The following is a 19741-nucleotide window of genomic DNA, read 5'->3' as shown; positions in this document are numbered from 1 at the left end:
GGATCAATTACGGAATGTCATTTGCATGTGATAATATTCTTTTAGATACGACTCTTTCAATAACTTTGCCAAGAAAACACAGATTAGATACGGTCTATAATTAGATAAGTTCTCAGGATCAAGGCCCGATTTCTTCATTAGAGCATGTAATATGTGAAATTTAAAAAATGTCGAGAAATAAACCAGTTTCAAGAGATGAGTTAACAACGCATGTAATTATTGCAAGAAATACATCAGTCGACGCTTTAATTAACAAAGTGGGAATCGGTCCAAGGCTACAAGATTTAGCTGGCGAGTTTTTGACAATTTTATAAATGTCACACTTTCACTTGCCGGTTCGAAGTTGGAGAGAGATGGACTCTCACAGAATACATATTGTTAAAGCGAGTGAAATTTTGAACACTACCATTAACAAGTTGAAAGTTGAAAGTTTTTCTGCAAGTGACTCATAATTATAATTAATAATTGTAATATTGTATTAACCAAAGGTGAATTGAATTGAATGATAGGATTTTTTAGACAACTGGCCTAGGATAGTAAAGTGACAATTTTCATTTACAGCAGTTCAATTGAACTAATCGATTGATTTTTTTAGTTAATTTTGCACTGCACTGGCAATAGGGTTGTAACTCTTTTTAGAATAAAAAGAAACTTGCGTTAGTGAAGTGAATATTGTTTTATCTAAATCTGTACTCTTTGATTAAGTTTTTTAATCCATTTCGTCGTCGACAGCAGTGATGGTTATTTCCAAAGTGTGTTCATATTCATCAACCTGTGTGAAGAAAATGAAAAGGAGAAACGTTTTCTTTTGTCATCTTAAGAAAGCGAGAGAAGCTATAGTGATTTGCTCAAGCTAATAGAACTTATCTTGCAACTTTCAATTGGCTACGGGGAACCAAAAATATTGTTATTCTATGCACTTTAATGAACTATTCATAAAGTTCTTGAACTATTGGGCTATTTGAATTTTATGGAACATGCATGAATGGTTCATGTGCATGTATTTTGATGAACAATTGCATGAACCCAGGCATTTCATGAAAATATATGTGTATATAACTTATTTCTCCATGTAATTACTGAGTAGGTATTCAGGAAAGTTTCCTTAGTTTATTATTAGTTCTGAACAAATTTTAAAAAAAAACACCAGCAAACATCAAACATTTTATTAATGAACTTTATTCAATTTTATTTCTCTTTTTACTTAATTTTATCTGCTTTTTGTTCAAAATGGCGATCATCATCCGATTAAAAAACATCACGATCATCTATTCCACTAGTGCATGAAGCAGAGTCATCAGGATCTACAAATAAAACAATTAAATAACAACAAAAATATAAATTGTGTAAAATTGTTTTATCTTACCATACTATTTTTGGAAAGGAAGATGTTAATTTATTTTACCCTTTCATGAATTCTCAAAGATGAAAGAGGCATCCGTTGATATTTGCATCCGGGAATACATCCACAAAAGCATTTTTTGCCGCCATTTCAAAATCGTTGTGGATTGATGTGGGATGGAAGTCACCATGTTCCCAATGGCTTCCAGCACACGTGTGTACGTCCGTTGTGTCTTGTTTCGCAGGAGTGCGTAGATAAGGGGAAATACATGGCCCTCATACACCATGTATGGTCCAGATCTGGAAAAAGGTCGTTGGGACGACCTTAAATGTTCCGTCTGCGAACCAGTGATTAGCTGCTGATAGGACCTTGAACGAAGAACAAACTAATATTATTACCCAGTAAAATCTCTCTTAATAGAACGTCTAACTAAATTATAATTATTTAACTTTTCTTATGTAACCTCCATGCATAGGCCTACTTTAAATGTTATATACACACAAATGTTTACGCATATTTTATATGTACAAACAAAAACCAATTTTATTTCATCTAAAATAATATATATATATATATATAAATAATAATAAATAAAAACCACAATAAATAATCAATCTCATTTTTGTTTCTTCTACGTCCACACTCAAAGCATTGCCATCCATCTGCGAGGTATTTTTTCTTAACATAAATGTATCCTTCGAGAAGGATCTTCCTTGCTTGCTTGTTTAAACGAATAAAATTAATATAAAATCTTGCCATCCTTAATTTTACCACTATGACTACTACTATTTCTACAAATGACTCGCCTCTCTTTTTCGTGATAAAAATTAACCGTTTGCGTTATCACTTGTTGATTGTTTTTACTTCTTTAAAATCTAAGTCGACATGTGAATTCTTTGAGGTTGCCGTTCATTTTTTAAACAAATTAAAGCGTATCTGCAAGTTAACCTTATTTTGCTTTAGACAACCTACATTATAAGTAATTTAATTCTTGAAAATCGTCTAAATTCAATAATATGTCAAAAAGCCGATTAAAGCGTGTTATAATATAACTGTGCAAAATACAACATCAGAAGATATAACACATGTGCTGTTTCTCTAAAAACAAAAACAATAAAAGTAGACAAAACGAAAAGTACACACCGCCGATTAGTAAATAAAGAATTGAGTAGTGACATGTGAAGGAATTTAATTAAAGAGTTTAAAAACTGTGCATTGGTGGACGTTCTTTATCATCAAGTTACATGGCACGATATTTATAATTCTGTTACTTCTGTTTAAGTTTTTGTCACTCTTTTTATTCGATGTAAACTTTTAATCAATTCTTTCTGGGGTGTATAGATGAAGAATCTGATGAAAGAATATGTATAATTGCAATAATAAGTTGTTGTAGTGGGTTCGTAGTTGTCCAAGGAAAAAGTTGTCTAATGAGGTAATTGTAGGGGGTGGGGGGTAGTTGTCGTTAGGGGTTGTTGTCCTAGAGGGGTAGGATTTCTCTTCATCTTCTCTTCATGAGCATTGGAAACATTCGTGCAATCAAAGAATTTATCAAATTGTCTAATGATGAACGCAAGCGATTCGGTGTTTGGTCTTCCCATCACTTCAGGATTACCTTGAATTTGTTTAACTGATGTATCAATCGAAGGGTATCCTGCCTCCATATTAATATCATGCACTTGTTTGTCCACTGCCAAAATTGCGCTTGAAATATCAACTGCCTTTTTAAATGTTAAATCCGGTTCTGCTAACATTCGCCGTTGTATTGAATTATCATTAATACCTAACACAAGACGATCCCTCAACATCTCTTCTAATGTCGCCCCAAAGTCACATGGTTCTGCTAGCCGTCTCAATCGTGCTACGTAATCCGCTACACTCTCTTTATTTTGTCGATGATTAGAATAGAATTTATATCGACTAACTATGATATTTGGCTTTGTTAAAGTAGTTGTTATTTTTTTTGGTTTAAAGGAAAAGGAAAGAGGCAATTGTTAAAAAGAAAGTAGTTATGATAAGAGTTGTTTAAAGATAGGTTAAGGATACACTACATTGTTATGTTTTCTTACCTAAGAAGGAAGGGATGTCATATACTGTACATTACTTGTACTGTAATTGTAACCGATTGTAATGGTCTAACGCCCTCTATATACATAGTGTTGTGGAGAATGAATAAAGCCCCGGATGCGGGGAAGATGGAGAACGACTAAACCTCGACTCACGTGTGTTTACTTGTTGTGCTTTTATTGTTCGGATATTTACCTTAAATGGTGTTAGTACACAACAGCACCAACGTAGCATTGAAGGATGCCATCGGATTTGCCGGTTGTGGTTTAATGACAAGCCCTTTACCTGTTGATCCCACAACATTCTTGAAGCCGAATCTTTTGGAATAGCATCTTTATTTGTCTCATGGATCATAGACTTAAATCATTCTTCTTGTTCAGGTGTTGGCAACTCCTGTTCGCTCCATGTACGATTATATATCCATAAACAAATTGCAACGCTATGCTGTGCAAATACAACACCGAACACAGCTGGCGATCAGTAGTTTCTGTCACAGTCGCAATAACTATCCCATCACTATTGCCTTCTCTGCAATACCAGGAAAATTATTGTTGGTACAGATACTCATGTTGCACGGACTGCATGACCGATGATGTAACTTTTACAGTTTTCCCCAAAATTTTAATTTGGCACTTTCCATCACTTTCTAGTACGACACACCGCTGATTCGTGCATGTGGTCACGTCGATAGATAGACTTGGCCACCTCCAACAAGTTAACAGCAGGCTGGTGTTCAGCAAGCACTATGTTAAGGACAGCTTTTTATTTTCTTTGAACCTGCTTCTTCCAAAAATCCAACTTGACTCTACAATTATTACAAATATATGACGAACCATCATTCATAACATCAACATTAAGAGCTTGCCTAATTGAATCTGCATAGCTCTGCTTCAAAATTGGCCGTCTACCTTCCTCAACTGCTCTCTTACCACACAGGCGACACAAGTTACTGTACAAGATTCCATCTGAAATATTTAATATAATATGTATTTTATTTAAGTAAATTATATCGCAACATGAAAATTTCAATGATAACAAACTTTTTCAGTGTTTACAATAGTGCGTTTTGGCACTTTCTAGAAAATAACAAATTAGATATATTATAATATTATTGTTACTAATTAGCAACAGTTTCTCATCTAGTTAGCAATTTAGTATTTATTATTAAATATTAAAAAGGCCATGGAGCTAGACCTAGGTTAGGTCCCTACTCTAGGCCTAGTAGTAGACTGGAATAATTTTAAATTATTAGTTTTATGTAGAGTATGGCTTTTGTGCCAGATCAATTCTCACAACTATTACTAGTAGCTAAGCCTAGGCTCTATATATCATTACTTAAAGCTAGGCCTAGACTTCTTAACTTGCATAAATCTAGAAGAATTAGTAAAGGAAGAAGGCCCTTCTAAAGTATAGAAAACTGTTACTAAAGTAAAATACGTCACAAGCGATATCGTAATAACTTTGATTCAAGTTAAAACATGCTAAAAAGAAATCTATTTGGTGCATTTGTAATAAACTCTAAGATTATACAGTGCTTTTTTTATAAAAAAAAACATGGGCCACACTAACTAGTTACGACATGTCATTTGTTAGGAAATATGCGGAACCATTAAAAAAAAAGCATTTTAAAACAGATATTTACCTAATTTTTCTCAATTACGATCGACAAACAACCAAATATCTCTTACCTTTAAATGGCTGTAACTTACGAACGAAAAGTTTGATTTAAATGCGGTTTAAAAAAAAAATATTTCGTTAATAATCTTTTTCCGTAGCATTCTATAGCAACCCAAAGGGGCTTACTACGCATGTCCCTTATGGCTAGTTTTGTTAACCAAGCCTGTGGCGTCATCATTTCATTTCTCCACGCACACAAAAATAGTCAATAGAGGATGTCCTTTATACGTAAAAGATGATCGTGATCAAAGCGGGGGACTTTCTGCTATTATCTTTGATGTTCCTAATTACCGCTTCTCTCTGATTGGCTAAAGGGGCATTAGATAAACAATCTAGAATTCGTTGTTAGTCCTTCTAATTTATAGCTCCATGATGTAGCTACTAGAGTATTATAGTAAAACCAGGATTTTTCTGGACTGCTATATTTAAAATATTTTTAATGTCTATTTCATCTATATTTTGACTGCAAATTAAATACATACTGTTTATTTACCATATTAATATTATTTTATAAACTAATATTAATTTAAAGTAAATTACATGTAAATATGAATTTATACAGTCATGGTCAACCAACCCTTATCCCAAACCGATACTAAGGGGCCATGATTGAAACTAACTGTTCTGGCTTCACTTTGATAGTGTCCACTCTTGTTCATTGGCAACATGGTGAAGGATTCCACACCAAATACTCATGTGTCATTGCATTATTGTAAAGAAAAAAACAGATATTGGAATAAACAATACTTTTTATTTTCTTTGTCGGCAGCACGTTGACATAATCCAGCCTTTACTACGTCTCTTCGTCCACTTCATGGCTATGTGGAGTAGCCATACTAACAAAAAGTGCGTCCCCTTCAACCCTTGGTATGGACCCTTCCAGGACATGTCCTTTTTATACATTTCCAATACTGTTTTCCGTCTCTTGCCGTCTTATCTTTGGAATGTTGAAACCCTTGGTATATTAAATTAACGCCTCTACCCTTCTTAAAAACAGTTGGCCCATCCATTATAAATACGAATTAAGTTTCTCAGCAATGTAACATCAAGTATATCTCAACCAAATGGTAAGTTATTTGATCATTTATCATTACCCCTTTATGATCATTTTCGACAATGTTTTCAAAATATTTTATTGCATCTTTATCTCTAGTAGTACTACCACATAGTCTCTCTGAAAATAAAGTTTAGGGAAACTATTTTATGCTTATAAAATGCATATCAAAGCCGATAAATTAAAGTGTGCCGAATTGTCTCAGGGCTGAATGGTGCTGGGCCGAATTGTCCCGCTACCAGTTTGCTGGGCCGGCTGTATATTTTAGCTAGCTAGGCCTAACCTAGGTGGCCTAGCGATCACTGACTTAGCTAGGTTCGTGCGTGTGATTGTTTCGTTTTTGCGTATGAAAAAAACATTTCAAAACACCAAGGTATCTTAGGTAATAGAAACCATTGATTAAAGTATGATTTTTCATAGTTTTGTGGGTAACAATGCTTTTCAAAATAACAACATTATTTTTATAGGATCGTGCAGTTCAACATACTATATAATAATAATATGACAATTATTATGTTTTTAAATACATAAAAATATTTCAGGAGCATTATAGAAAATGTTTATTTTACAGGTACAGTATTACTATTAACATTTTATTTATTTATAAATACCAAATTTGAAATTGAGTTATTGAAATACTAGTTCCCATATTGTTGGCAATTTCAAACAAGCAATACATATATATATATATATATATATATAAATCATACTGTAAATTATAGAAACAGTGCTTATATTCGGAATGAATCAATGATTTATCTGTTCCGCCGTACCACGCCGAGAATGTTAAAGAGTCGCTATCCAATCGAGTTCGAACAATACCATGAAAGCCCCAGTGGTCTAATGGTTAGGACATCTGCATATCAAGCAGGCGGTCCGAGTTCGAGTCTCGGTTGGGGCGACTTTTTCTCATTCTCACAGATTTCCTCATCTTTATCGTTTCAAATTAATTAATTAAATTTCAGTATATCACCGGGCGGTTTAGAATTAATGTTCTGTGCCTGATTTATATATATATATATATATATATACATATATATATACATAGAATTTGAATTTCTTTATTTAGTAATCAAGGTTAAAAAACAATAAAAAACAATGCAAAAAAAAGTAGAAAAAACAATTGCACAGAAACACAGGCCTTGATTACAAGGAATGCCAAGAAAAGTTAAAAACTTATTTCCACTTGGGTCCTAAAAACAAGGAACTGATAAAGAACATACAAATTACATCAAAAGAATCCTAAAAAATGGTATAAAAATATAAAAGTTTAAAAATAACAGTTTATCTAACACTTATCAAAAATTTAATCCTAATTTACAGTTTTAAGAAAGATTTATAATAAGAGATATATACAAAAATTGATTTATTGCACTAAAGTAAAAAAATTAAAGAATTAAATGTTGAGGAGATGCTGTTTTAGTGCCAATTTAAAATTTTCTAATGAAATATTACTTTTTACATATAATGGTATAGCGTTCCAGGCTTTTATTGAGTTGTAATAAAAAGTTTTTTGTTCGCAGCCCTTAATTATTGGAATCCTATAATTTAAATTTGTGGCACTACGTGTCCTTCTAGAGTGGTAATCAACAATACGAACAAAGTTACTATTTAGATACATTGGAGCAGAATTATTAAAAATTTTATATACATTGCATAAACATTTGAACTTAACTCTTTCTGGGACGTTCAGATATCCGATATATATATACTGTATATATAAACACAGCAGGCAATACAAACCCATTTTAAAAATACAATGAAATAAAATTATGATATACATGTTCCAATATCAACTACTTTAAATGGAATTAATAATAGGTGTATATTTGTATTTATTGTGTATATAATAGTAGGACATATTCACATCACACTCTGTCCTTGATGGTATTTTCTACGATGAGAAGTGACATCAGCGTTAGATAAAAATGTGTAAGAGGGACAAATCAGGCATTTACTAATCCCACCATTTGTTAACGCCCTGTCATTTGTGTCCCATGAATCCAATTTCAAGACATGTAGCGTGTAAAAATGCTCTCCACTCACAAGCATTGGTGACGGAAAACCCCCCTTACACCTTAACTTATTTAGTGGTTTTGTTGCGGTCACGGGATGTGAAGTGCAGTGGTTGCAATCATCCTTGGTACATTTGTAAAATGCAATAAAACCTTTCCGTCTGTCAATATGCTCTAGCATAAAACTTCGTCGACAAAGTCACTTTCTCTAAACTTCTTCCCGCTGTTACAAGACATAACTTCGTAGTCGTTGTAAGACATTTCATCTTGGTCAAAAGCGATATACATTGTTGAAATTGGAGTACCTGCGAACGTTACGCCATCCAAGTAGTTGTTAAGTTTCGACATCACATTATTGTATACAACAAATCATTTTTGAAGTCGCTCGTCCTCCGTTATGTCGGGTTGTTCCTATGGAGATTTTTCTTGCCTTTCCAGTCTGTCCGGTAAAGACACAGACGTCAAAGCTTGCGTGCACAAACCCCAGACATGTTTGATGGCGTTGTACGCGGATTGTCCCGGTGCGTAAGATGTGATGATCAGCACATCTATGCACGTCTTTTTTTAAAGATTCGTCCGTAGTAAAGAAGATTAGTACTGTGTTAAAATGTTAATGATGGTTATGGTGGATTTTCCATTGCGCATGTCATTCTCAATTAGCGGCAACATGTCGTTTACATGCGACGCGACAGTACAATTTGTGAAGGGTGAGGCACATAGAGTTATGAGATTTCCATTTCTGCATGGAATATCGTGGTCAAGATAATTTGGTTTGATAATAGCTTTGGCGAACTGTTTAACTTAATGTTCGGTTATTAGCGTATAGTATACACGATCTCTATTGTTATGTTAAATAGTATACTCAAGTTTTATGGTCTTAAAAGTTAAAGACTACTCGGAGAAGTCTTAACACAGTCTTAAACCTCTCTTGTTGTTGTCAACATAGCGTTGTCGATAATAGGCCTTGGTATTATTGATCGTGGAAGACCATGCATTGAACGAATTTTCCATGATAGATCACATCCTTTGGATATAATGTTGTTGGAGCTGTTGATGGCACGCACATTCGGATGCAGGCACCAACAGATAATGAATTTTATGTACGTCAACAGGAAGGGATGCTTAGGCTGTGTTTATACAACACCCTAAATTTGAACATGTCTTTAATTTTTAGCGTGTTGCACGGGCCGAGGTCAACCCCACAAAATCCTTACAGTTTTACATAAAATAGTAATACCGTGTTATACCGTACTCATATTAATTTATAATGCATGTGAGTATATATACAACTTAGGATTATGAACTACGGTATGAGTTTATTAAGGATTTTAATAAAGGATTATTTCGTTTAAAAGTTTGCATATTCAGTTATTGATTTTTTAAATCTGCTTTTGAAATTAGAAAAAAAAAATGTTTTAGAATTAGGATAAATCGGTTAAAATATAAAAAAAAGGCGGCACAATTATCTACTAGATTTGGTCAACATTTTCACAGCACATACTTTTATTTAACGAGAGGTCAAAACAATACCCTGAGGACACTTCCAAAATCCACAAAATTTTAGGATTCAGCCAAGTAGCCTTTTTTTGCAATTAAAATCTCATTACACGGAATCTCTTCGATGTTATACAACACACTTCTCGTAGGCATGTTGAATATGCGTAACAAGAAGTTTAGTAGAACAGACAATAGGGATATGGAAACGAAGAGGATGAGGAAAACCGAATGTCCCCCCCCCCCCTCCCAATGAATATGTGCTGTTATAGCTGCCACGATGGTGTTACATAATATAGCTACAGATCTTAAACTCCCAGATATAAGACTAAGATGTAGACGATCAGCAAATAATGATGAGGTGTATAATAGTACCAATATGCATAATAATAATAAATAAATATTTTTATTCTTAATTTATTTGATTTTGATTTATTTATCTTCTAATTTTAATTATTAAATTACTATTGTACAAAAGTATGATTGATTGTGTATAAATTATTGATTATTGTTGGATCACATGGACTTGTGTCATTAAAATGGCAATTTCTAAATTCAATTTAATTTTTAATTTATTTATTTCCTCATTCAGTTTGATTTCTTCGATTTTGTTCCTTTAAATTTTTGGACTTGGCCAGCTTGACGTTATGTAAACTTCTTTTCCGTTTTGGTCATCAGTTGATTCATCTTCTTGATGATCATTACCTGAAAATAACATTTTAACCTTTATAAATACTTATTCTCATAAAAATATAATACAATTTAATTAATCATAATAATAACTCACCAGTCTCTATAGATGTTTCACACCTGTTGAAACTCCAATAAACATCGCACTTTTCATTCCTCCCTAAATGTCACAAATGATATCCACCACCGGTTCCAGGATGTTTAACCTATAAAATTAATTTAAATACTGTTTATCCTATATGAACTAATTCTGTCACAAATTTAAAATTAGCCTAGACCAGTGTGACAACTAGGCCCCTATGGTCTAGCCTAGCTAATCCTAGGCTAGTCTACCTATGCATACGTTTATTGTTTGTTTATTGTATTAATTAAACATATTCGTTGCATTCCGGAATTAATTGCAATAATATGATTACAAATGATGTCCTATTGTTTTCTCTTTATGTGACATTTGAATCTAATTGTGATAACAATGTAGTTTTTGATTTCGTAAAACGCTTGACTAAGGCAAGTCTTTCGCCGTCCGAAAATTGATTTGAGCGAGTGTGACCTTGGCCTTATTTGGTATTATACGCATAAAGGCATGTTCTACAATGACCCTACAGTCTGAAAGCTTGTTAAATTTCGTCCAGAAAACGGCCTTAATAAATTTTGGTAGCATCGGATAGGCGCCGTAAATTAAAATAAGGGGTGGGAAAATGCCTTTGGTATACTTGCCAACAGATTCAGAGTATTCTTAACTAACATTCATTTACAACCTGATAAGGTCAGCACTATCATTTTGTGCTACATGCTGCCTGCATAATTGTTTTAGTGGAAAATTATAAACACCAATTGTATAGAGGTAGAAGAAAATGTGTTAGGCATTATAGCTGGTGAATTGCAACAAGAACCAGTTCTATTAGTCAACAGGCTAAAGTCCAAAAACAAAATCTAGCTAATTTTTTTTTACCTTAAATGGGTCAGTGTCACGGCAATATACTAATCTTACCATTTCCAAATTTGACATTGTTGGTCGTTGAGCAACATATGGTGCCATGAACCTCATCTTCTCAGATAGCCATACCGAACGTTTCAATGGTATTCGCCGTTCAGAGCCACTTGACAATTTATTTTTATTTTTATTTCATCTTTGCAAAAAAAACTGAAAAATACATTTTAGACATTAATTGATTATTAACTGTATATAATTTTAATTTCAATGATATTCACCATTAAAAAATATATAAAATGTTTTTGTTAATTTACATTGTTTATATTTTTAAGTATACATTCCATTTCCTCCATTTTTATGGAAAAACATTGAAAAAGTTGGCGTCACGATGAAATGATTTTTAGACAATTCATTTATTAAGTGACTTACCTTTATTACTATGGCATGGTGACATGAATTTAACATGTATTGGCTACCATGATGGCTTGTTTTCATTAAGGTAAAAAGTTTTACCTAACTGTGGAGCTAAAGTGAAATAGTCAATTATAGACTATTTCAAGCTATGTTAAATTTCACAGTTCAACATATCAGTGATGAATATTATTTTTTTGTCTTACGTGGGTTCATCCCACATTTATTTCCATAATACATATATATTGTACAGCACATTTCTGTTGTACATCACTTTAAATGTTCTGACTTATTGTGTTTTTAAATTACGTTTACGAAATTTTATGTATTCCACTTCGCTAATTCCCTTGCATCCACACTTTTACAGCGCGTCAATACAAATAAACACAATTTTTTTGTGCAAAATTGCACATTACATGCTCAACACCACTGATACATGCCTCAATTAATTCCTTAACATCATTTGATACCGGAATCCGGACTACTTTGATGATGTAACCAATGTTCAATACTTTTTTTTTAATTTAAAGATGTTTTTCAACCTATATTTATAAAATCATAATATTTACCTTTAACAATTGTTAGGGCTTCAGTCATCTCATCAATAATATTTGACACTGTTTTTTCTCCAATTCTATACTGATATTACCGGTTGTAGATCTGTGTGCTGTGTTTCTTTTAGAACGTCGCTGCCGTGTAATCAATAAAAAAAATAGCAAATTATTCTTTTTGTTTATACCAAAAGTGTTGCATATGATCACTGTACATTCTAATTTATTATAATAAGTCAGCGTGCCGTATTGTTTTAAAGCACTTGCATACTGAAGGCGTTTAGTATGCATCCACAGTTGATTTGGCACAACTAAATTGGTTTCCTGTTCTTTTAAAGGACATACCCGATGAAAGTCTGTATTGTGTCATGGCCACCTTCCACTCCGCACAAATTGTCACACTGTTGTCAATAAACAGCCTTAGTTCCTGGACAACATACTTAAAAGTATCTTTGTTCAATCTAAGAATAATTCAAAAGCATAAAATTTAAAATCCAATAGGACAGAAAGGGAAATTCATATAAAAGTAGAAGACTGACTTTGTGGCAACGTGATCACAGTAAGAAGTACATAACAGAAAGGGAAAACAAACTTTTTGGAAATATTGAAAGCTCAATCAATAGCTTTGACAATCATGCAATGTGACTATGCTACAATATTCAGGTGTTAGTGTTACACCATTTGGGCAATATGCTCAAAATTTTAAAGACACTTATATGCCTACTCATAGGACGTCATGATTAATGATACAATACAATACATGCAAACATCATAAAAGACATGTGGTAGTGTACTGGATAGGATAAACAGCCGCAGGCCCACCATCATCAGATTTTGGGTTAGCAATGACCAGCATACCATAATGCCCTCCTTCCATGCACATCTGATGCCAATTCCCTGCAGCCCTCTTAGTCCAATGGCAGGAAGGGGAGTATCAACACCCGACGAGGGAAAAATTGCCATCCAACTTCTATAGATTCTGTAGATTACGAATATGGAAGGTAATGGATCAGGATAGGAAGCGTTTTCGAGATATAAGTGGTCCATATAATATTATATTTAGTGCAATTTAATTCGGTGCAAACTACAGAACGCGCAGCAGTCACGCTCTAATGAAACTATGGTACTCTCTCTGTATTTAATTTTGTATTTTGCCGTATTCTTTATACTGAAAAATAAAGCCATAAATCAAACTCTACACTACAATTAAAACAGAATATTGAGGGATCCAATTTTTCTATGGTATGATTATGAATTATCTGCTGCATGCATAGGTATGACATTGTCTTTTACAGGTCTTGTGGAGTGTCTCAATCCTGTTCATTTTCTCAATTAATTGAATGAGGGCATTTAAATCCTTGTGATCCGTAGACCTAAAAACATTTGAATATTTGTACATTTTGTTTTGTCGACATTTTTTTCTTCTTTATTTTGTCTTCTGTAACTATATTCTTAATAAGCTGAGATGGCGTATTAATTGATCTCCGGAGACACCCCGGGGTTTTGACCATTCAAAACGTCTAGAAACTCCGGAGATGCCCCTTTCACACCAACCTAGCAACACCAGAGTTTTTTAAATAAAGATATAAATACCGCCCTCTATTCTGTTCGTTTACATCGCGACGATGGACGATCAAAATCAATTTTACTAATTAATCACATTTTATCAAATAATTACCTTTTTTTATTACAAATCAACAACGCCAATCAACAGTTAAGTTTTTCTCTAATGAAAGCAATTCAAATTTCAGAAGAGGACGCGTCCATCGTTGTGAGAGATTTTCTAGGCTGCAGCAACGAACCATCACTGGCCACTTGATCGCGGCGGCCGTCAGATCTTCAACGATCAAGCGAGGCCTATGGGCTCGAAACAGAGAGTACGGACGTTTATTTTGGACTTATGAAGTCAATCATTATAATAATCAAATTTTTCGTTCGCATTTTCGCTTGTGTCTGGATAAATTTAATAATTTATGTGAGTTATTGAGGCCCGAGATAAAGAAGAGCAACACAAATTACCAGCGATCAATCCCATTTCATGAACGAGTTGGAATCACTCTTTGGTGGTTGGCAACGCCAACTGAATATACTGTATTGTATCTATCTCTTTAGTGATTGATATTTTATTTCATTCTACTATATGTCATACACAGGAATAATAAAGATTCCCAATTAAATTAATATGTTTGGAATAGGCATTAGCCCATCAAGTTTCACTGCCAAAGGGTATATGCAAATTTTTTTTTTATATTAATATTATAAAAATACAACATAGTTATTTAAAAAATAAATTTTCCCCCTGAAAAAAAAATTCGGATCGGAAAAATAAATTTTTTTCATAAAAATCTGTCATTTAAAAAAAAAATAGTCACATTTTTGTTGAATTTATCCAATTTTCTTTCTACAAAAATGATTTTACTTTATTGAAACTGCAAAATGGCCTATTCAAAGTTTTTTTTTAATCCTCATTTTCCATGTTTTTGTGGAACAATACTGTACCTCTTTAACAATATTGTATTTTATCATTTACCAAATGGCATTTTTTATTTACAAATGATGACTCTTGATCTCTATGTACAGCACTTACTATATTTACAGGTTTAGCTAATGCTGAATTTCCCCACATTGCCTGGCACTGATCATAATATTCATAGTTAGTTTATACACTATATTGTATAATCAGCTGCATGAATAACAATAAAGTAGGTCAGTGTAATTATTTATTACCTACAGTATTTACTAGGTCTATTGTATTAATTAGTTAGGCCTAGGCATAGGCCTTTATGGCATTTCAAACTGACCTTTAGTCTCTCTGCTACCTTGTCGTAGGAACGACGATCCCTACTCGTACCATTTACCATGATATTGACGGCAGCCTCACCCCGGATATCCAGTAGTAGGCGGACTTGTCCTGGGGTCCATGTTCCATTGGGCTTAATAATAGTAGGCTCATATCAATTTCTTTTAGGGCTGGCTGATGATTCTTTTACTGTATAACCTCGCAGTGTTTTTACATTTGTATTCCACAGCCCTCTTGTTTCAGCATTGAGTCGCCTATGATCAAAGTTTCTTTGGGTTCTTGTGGTTTTGGGGTTTGTAAAGGCATAGACTGTTCTTTGTCGTACTAGGTTATATCCAAGCTATTTACTTTTAGGTAATCACATTTTGGTTCATCTGTAGCGTCATCATTTAGACTTTCTTCTACTGCAAGAAAACTAAAGCGATTTTGTGTGTTTATAACAGGCACATCTCTCAATGGAGTGGATTGTTGGATTATTTCTGTGGAGTTTATTTGAGGCTCAAATGTAGTAGAAGTAGTACTTTCTTGGAATTTTGATACAAGCACATTTATTTTGGACTCAAGATTAGATATTTGTTCCTCTAGTGAGCATGGCATGGTTTGTGTTTCAGCGTCCTTACTATTTGGCTTTTTTTCTGGAGCTTGGCTGAAATATCCATTTGTTTCCTTTTGATTTCTATGGTAGTCAGATATCAGTAGGTTATATTTCCTTATGCAAGTGTTAATTTCACTGTCTGTAAAGTAAATCTCTTCAGCGGGAAGATAGCATAGAGCCATCACCTTGCGGATGTATGTATTGTCTTAATAAGAACCCTATGAGCAAAAATAAGTAAAATATTTGATTAAATCGAAACAAAACTTCTTTGCAAGCAGGTTTTTGTATGATGAGGAGATGATGTGGAGAATCGCTTAACCAGGAGGTAAACCTGAAAATAAACAGCGTTATGCATACCTTAAATGTGGCTGGCATCCATGTACCAAACTTTGGCTCTAGCCAATAACGCCAGCTGTGGTGTGGCCATTAAAATGTGCCGATTACCGTTATCCATAGAGACGTCCGACTGGATGAATTCCTCCAGCAAAAATTCATAGTTGATCTGTAAATGAAAAAAAAAAAATTTAACTTAATGACAATAGTCACGAGTATTCAAACGTTATGACTTGCATATAAAAATGACGTTTATTTAATGTACCCTTACCTTAAAATTCCTGTTTTCTGTTTGCAGTTCTCACAAGCGTGTGCACGTTGGGACGCAATCCTTCTGGATTATTTATGTCGCAGTGGTCAGTCATGACGTCTTCCACAATTTGTAATACTGAGTCTTTTAAGCGTTGGACTGCCATTTGCTTGACCTATACAAACAACAACGAGCGACAAGAGTTACGACGTAATGTGTATGTATTTACTACTGTCATTTGAGCCCACTTTATGATGTTGTACATACTCTACAAATGCACAGTAGTTTCAATATAATAATGTTCTAATCAGGGAGTGTACAAGTCATATTAAAATATAATACTCTTATTTATGGACGTGCAATAATCATTTCTAGCCTTCAGAAACTTTCATCAATGTACGTACCCAAGTACACATTGTCTAAACGTAACATAGCGCATGCGAATCTTTGAAATTCTGAAATATGAATATTGAAACGATGTATGAGTGAGTAGCCAATCGCATGCAGCTGAAACTAGTCAACCGGATCATCTATGCACCAAGAATTCTTGGTGTCAAACCATGTGACTTGTGCGTGTTTTCCCAGATGGAGTATCCAAAATCAAATAGTATATGTATGAAATGCCATATGTGCAAAAATGTTTATCTTTTTACTAATATTAAGACAAAACTCCGTCTGGAACCCAGACTAGCCTGTTTTAAATGCCTGGCATAATAAAGCAATATGTTATATTTATATTAGTAATTCCAATCAATTAGTATTTTTTTTAAAATTGCAATGATCTTAATGGTAGAACTGATGTTTGTATATCAATCAAAATGAATCATCTTAATTTCGTTAATACAGTACCGGTACTTTTACTATGAATATGATCTTAAACATCAAATTTTCTGAGGTATTTCCTGTATAGTAAATTATTCTACTGCAGTAACTGCAGTATGTTTATTTATTTACTGCAGTTAAGAATTACTTCGACGGTTTCAATGTAGAAATTTAGAATTTATGAGACTGTCATTATAAATACATATTGATTACCAAAAAAGTAAAAAAATGCAATTACTGCAGTAGAATATTTTTTAATGGATTACATCCAAACAAAGCAGTCGCCAAGGTTTTTAAAGCCCTATTATTATTATATTTATTGTGCAAACAAATAAAAATAAATAACACTGTCCTCAGGTGTGTTGTATATGTGCTGGCATTATTCTGCGGTTTTATTTATTGCCAGGGCGACTGCCGCTCATGAACTGAACTGAACTTTTATTGTATCTCTTTTAAATCAGAGGCACAGTCTCAATGAGATGTGCAACAAGTTTACAGTGAAAAATAATACATACACACTTAAATATAAATACAAAACAAGAAATTAGACATAAGAACAAAATAACAACAACAAAAAATTTAAGAAAACTGAGACAGATTAAATACTAAGAAAATGAATAAATTAAATTTGAGAAGGAATTGTATTATATATATCATTTCGTGTGTTCCAAGCCATGGTCAGAAAAATTTTACAATGTTTGTCGAAAATAATACTTGCTAATTCGTATACATCATGGGTCAATTGATTTGGTGTAATTTTAAATTCATTATGGATTTCAAGATCGTCGAAGAATAAGTGGTATTTAAGATTTAGAGAGCTAGTAGTAAACAATTCCCAGAACATGGATAGATTATTGTTGTTTAGCTCATCTTTAAGGTTCATGAGTATTGGATGTCTAACGTACTCAAGTCGTTTGCATTCAAATACGAAATGATATACAGTTTCCTTTTCATTACAATTGCACAATAAACATATACCTGCATTTTGAGATGACCATGCTTCTTTTCTACCTTCAAGTGGTAGAGAATTGGAGCGAATTTTAAATTTTAGGTTTGAAGCATGGTAGTTACACTTATCTAATAAGTATTTTTCTAGTTTTGGTTCATTTTTATACCTTATATAATTACTTAGTGATGGTTTATTCTTAGCATTCTCAAGCCATTTCATCTTATCTCTTATAGTGTTTTTTTCTTTGAAACCTTTAAGCCAATTATTAGCATATTCTAAGTTAAAATGTTTTTGTATATCACAGTTGATTAAAATAGATTTTATATTATGTAGCCAATTCCAATTTAAAGTGTTTTCAAGTGCAAAGAGCGCTCTTAGCAGAACTTTTGGTAAACGACCTTCGTCCATGTTTTTCAATCTTTTGAAGTAGGATATTCCTCTATCCGATAGTATGGACTCAATCGATTGCCATCCAAGTTCACCATAAAGGGCTTCCTTTGCAACATACCTTGGTGCTTTTAAAAGATATTTAGCCATTTGATATTGCATATTTTCAATTTTTTGGATAGATGTTTTGCTTTCACAAAACCAAATACTGCATGCATTATACTTGGTATTCCAATGCCTTTCCAAAGTATATTACCATACATAATTCTATTGAAATCATTTTGTTCATTTATGATTGATTTTATATATGCAATAATTCTGCTTCCTTTTTTCATCGTTTCATCTATATGGCATGTATCTTTTAAATGTCTTGATATGTGCATGCCTAGGTATTTTTATCAAATATATTAATGCCTAAATCTCTGTCCTTAATAATTTTGTTAAGTTCATTTATGTATATATTAAATAGAATAGGAGAGAGTGGACAGCCTTGTTTGACACCTTCATCAATGTTGAAGATGTCAGTTTCATATTCACCAAAGGAGATTTTTCCATTAATACCCATGTTTTTACATGCATAAAACAACCCATCTCGCCAAACAGTGTCAAACGCTTTGCTGAAGTCCATAAATGCAAGAAATGTCTTTTTCCCTTCCGCTTGGCGACAAGCAATTATAATTTTTAATATAAAAATATGGTCTTCACACCTTTTATCTTTCCTAAACCCACCCTGAACTTCCGATAACAAATTATGTTCTTCAATGAAGTTTGACACTGCTTGAGAAATAAGTTTATTATATATTTTAGATACAGTAGAGTTTAAGGTTATGCCTCTGTAATTACTTAACTCTTTGCGATCACCCTTTTTATGTATTGGTATAATCTTACCAATGTTCCATTCCTCGGGTATAGTTTCAAGTGTAGATAATTTCTTAAATAACTTATATAATGCTTCTACAATTTCTGAACCTCCATTTTTCAATAGCTCATTGGTTATTGAGTCATCACCAGGACTCTTATTATTTTTACATTTTGATATAGCATATACCAATGGTATGTCGTAATAGAGGTTCATGATAAAGGTAATTATTGTTAGTACTTAATTTATGTTTATTAATACTACTAAAGTAAGTTTTTAATGAGTCTTTAATACAATTTCTATCAAAAGTAACATTTTTTGTACCTGGAATAAAGATAGAATTAGGTGTGACTACGGGTGTTTTATCTTTCAGCTCGGACCAAAAATCTTTGCATTGAGACCCCCCTTTATTCATAATTTCGGAACATCTATGTACTTTCTTTTGTAATATTTTTTGTTTTGTTAGTGATTTGCATTGTTTTCTTATTTCTTGGTAATCATCCCATAGAGAATC

This window comes from Antedon mediterranea, chromosome 4 (assembly GCF_964355755.1).
Source record: "Antedon mediterranea chromosome 4, ecAntMedi1.1, whole genome shotgun sequence".
In the NCBI taxonomy this organism is placed as follows: Eukaryota; Metazoa; Echinodermata; class Crinoidea; order Comatulida; family Antedonidae; genus Antedon; species Antedon mediterranea.
Note: the sequence above shows the minus strand (reverse complement) of the source record.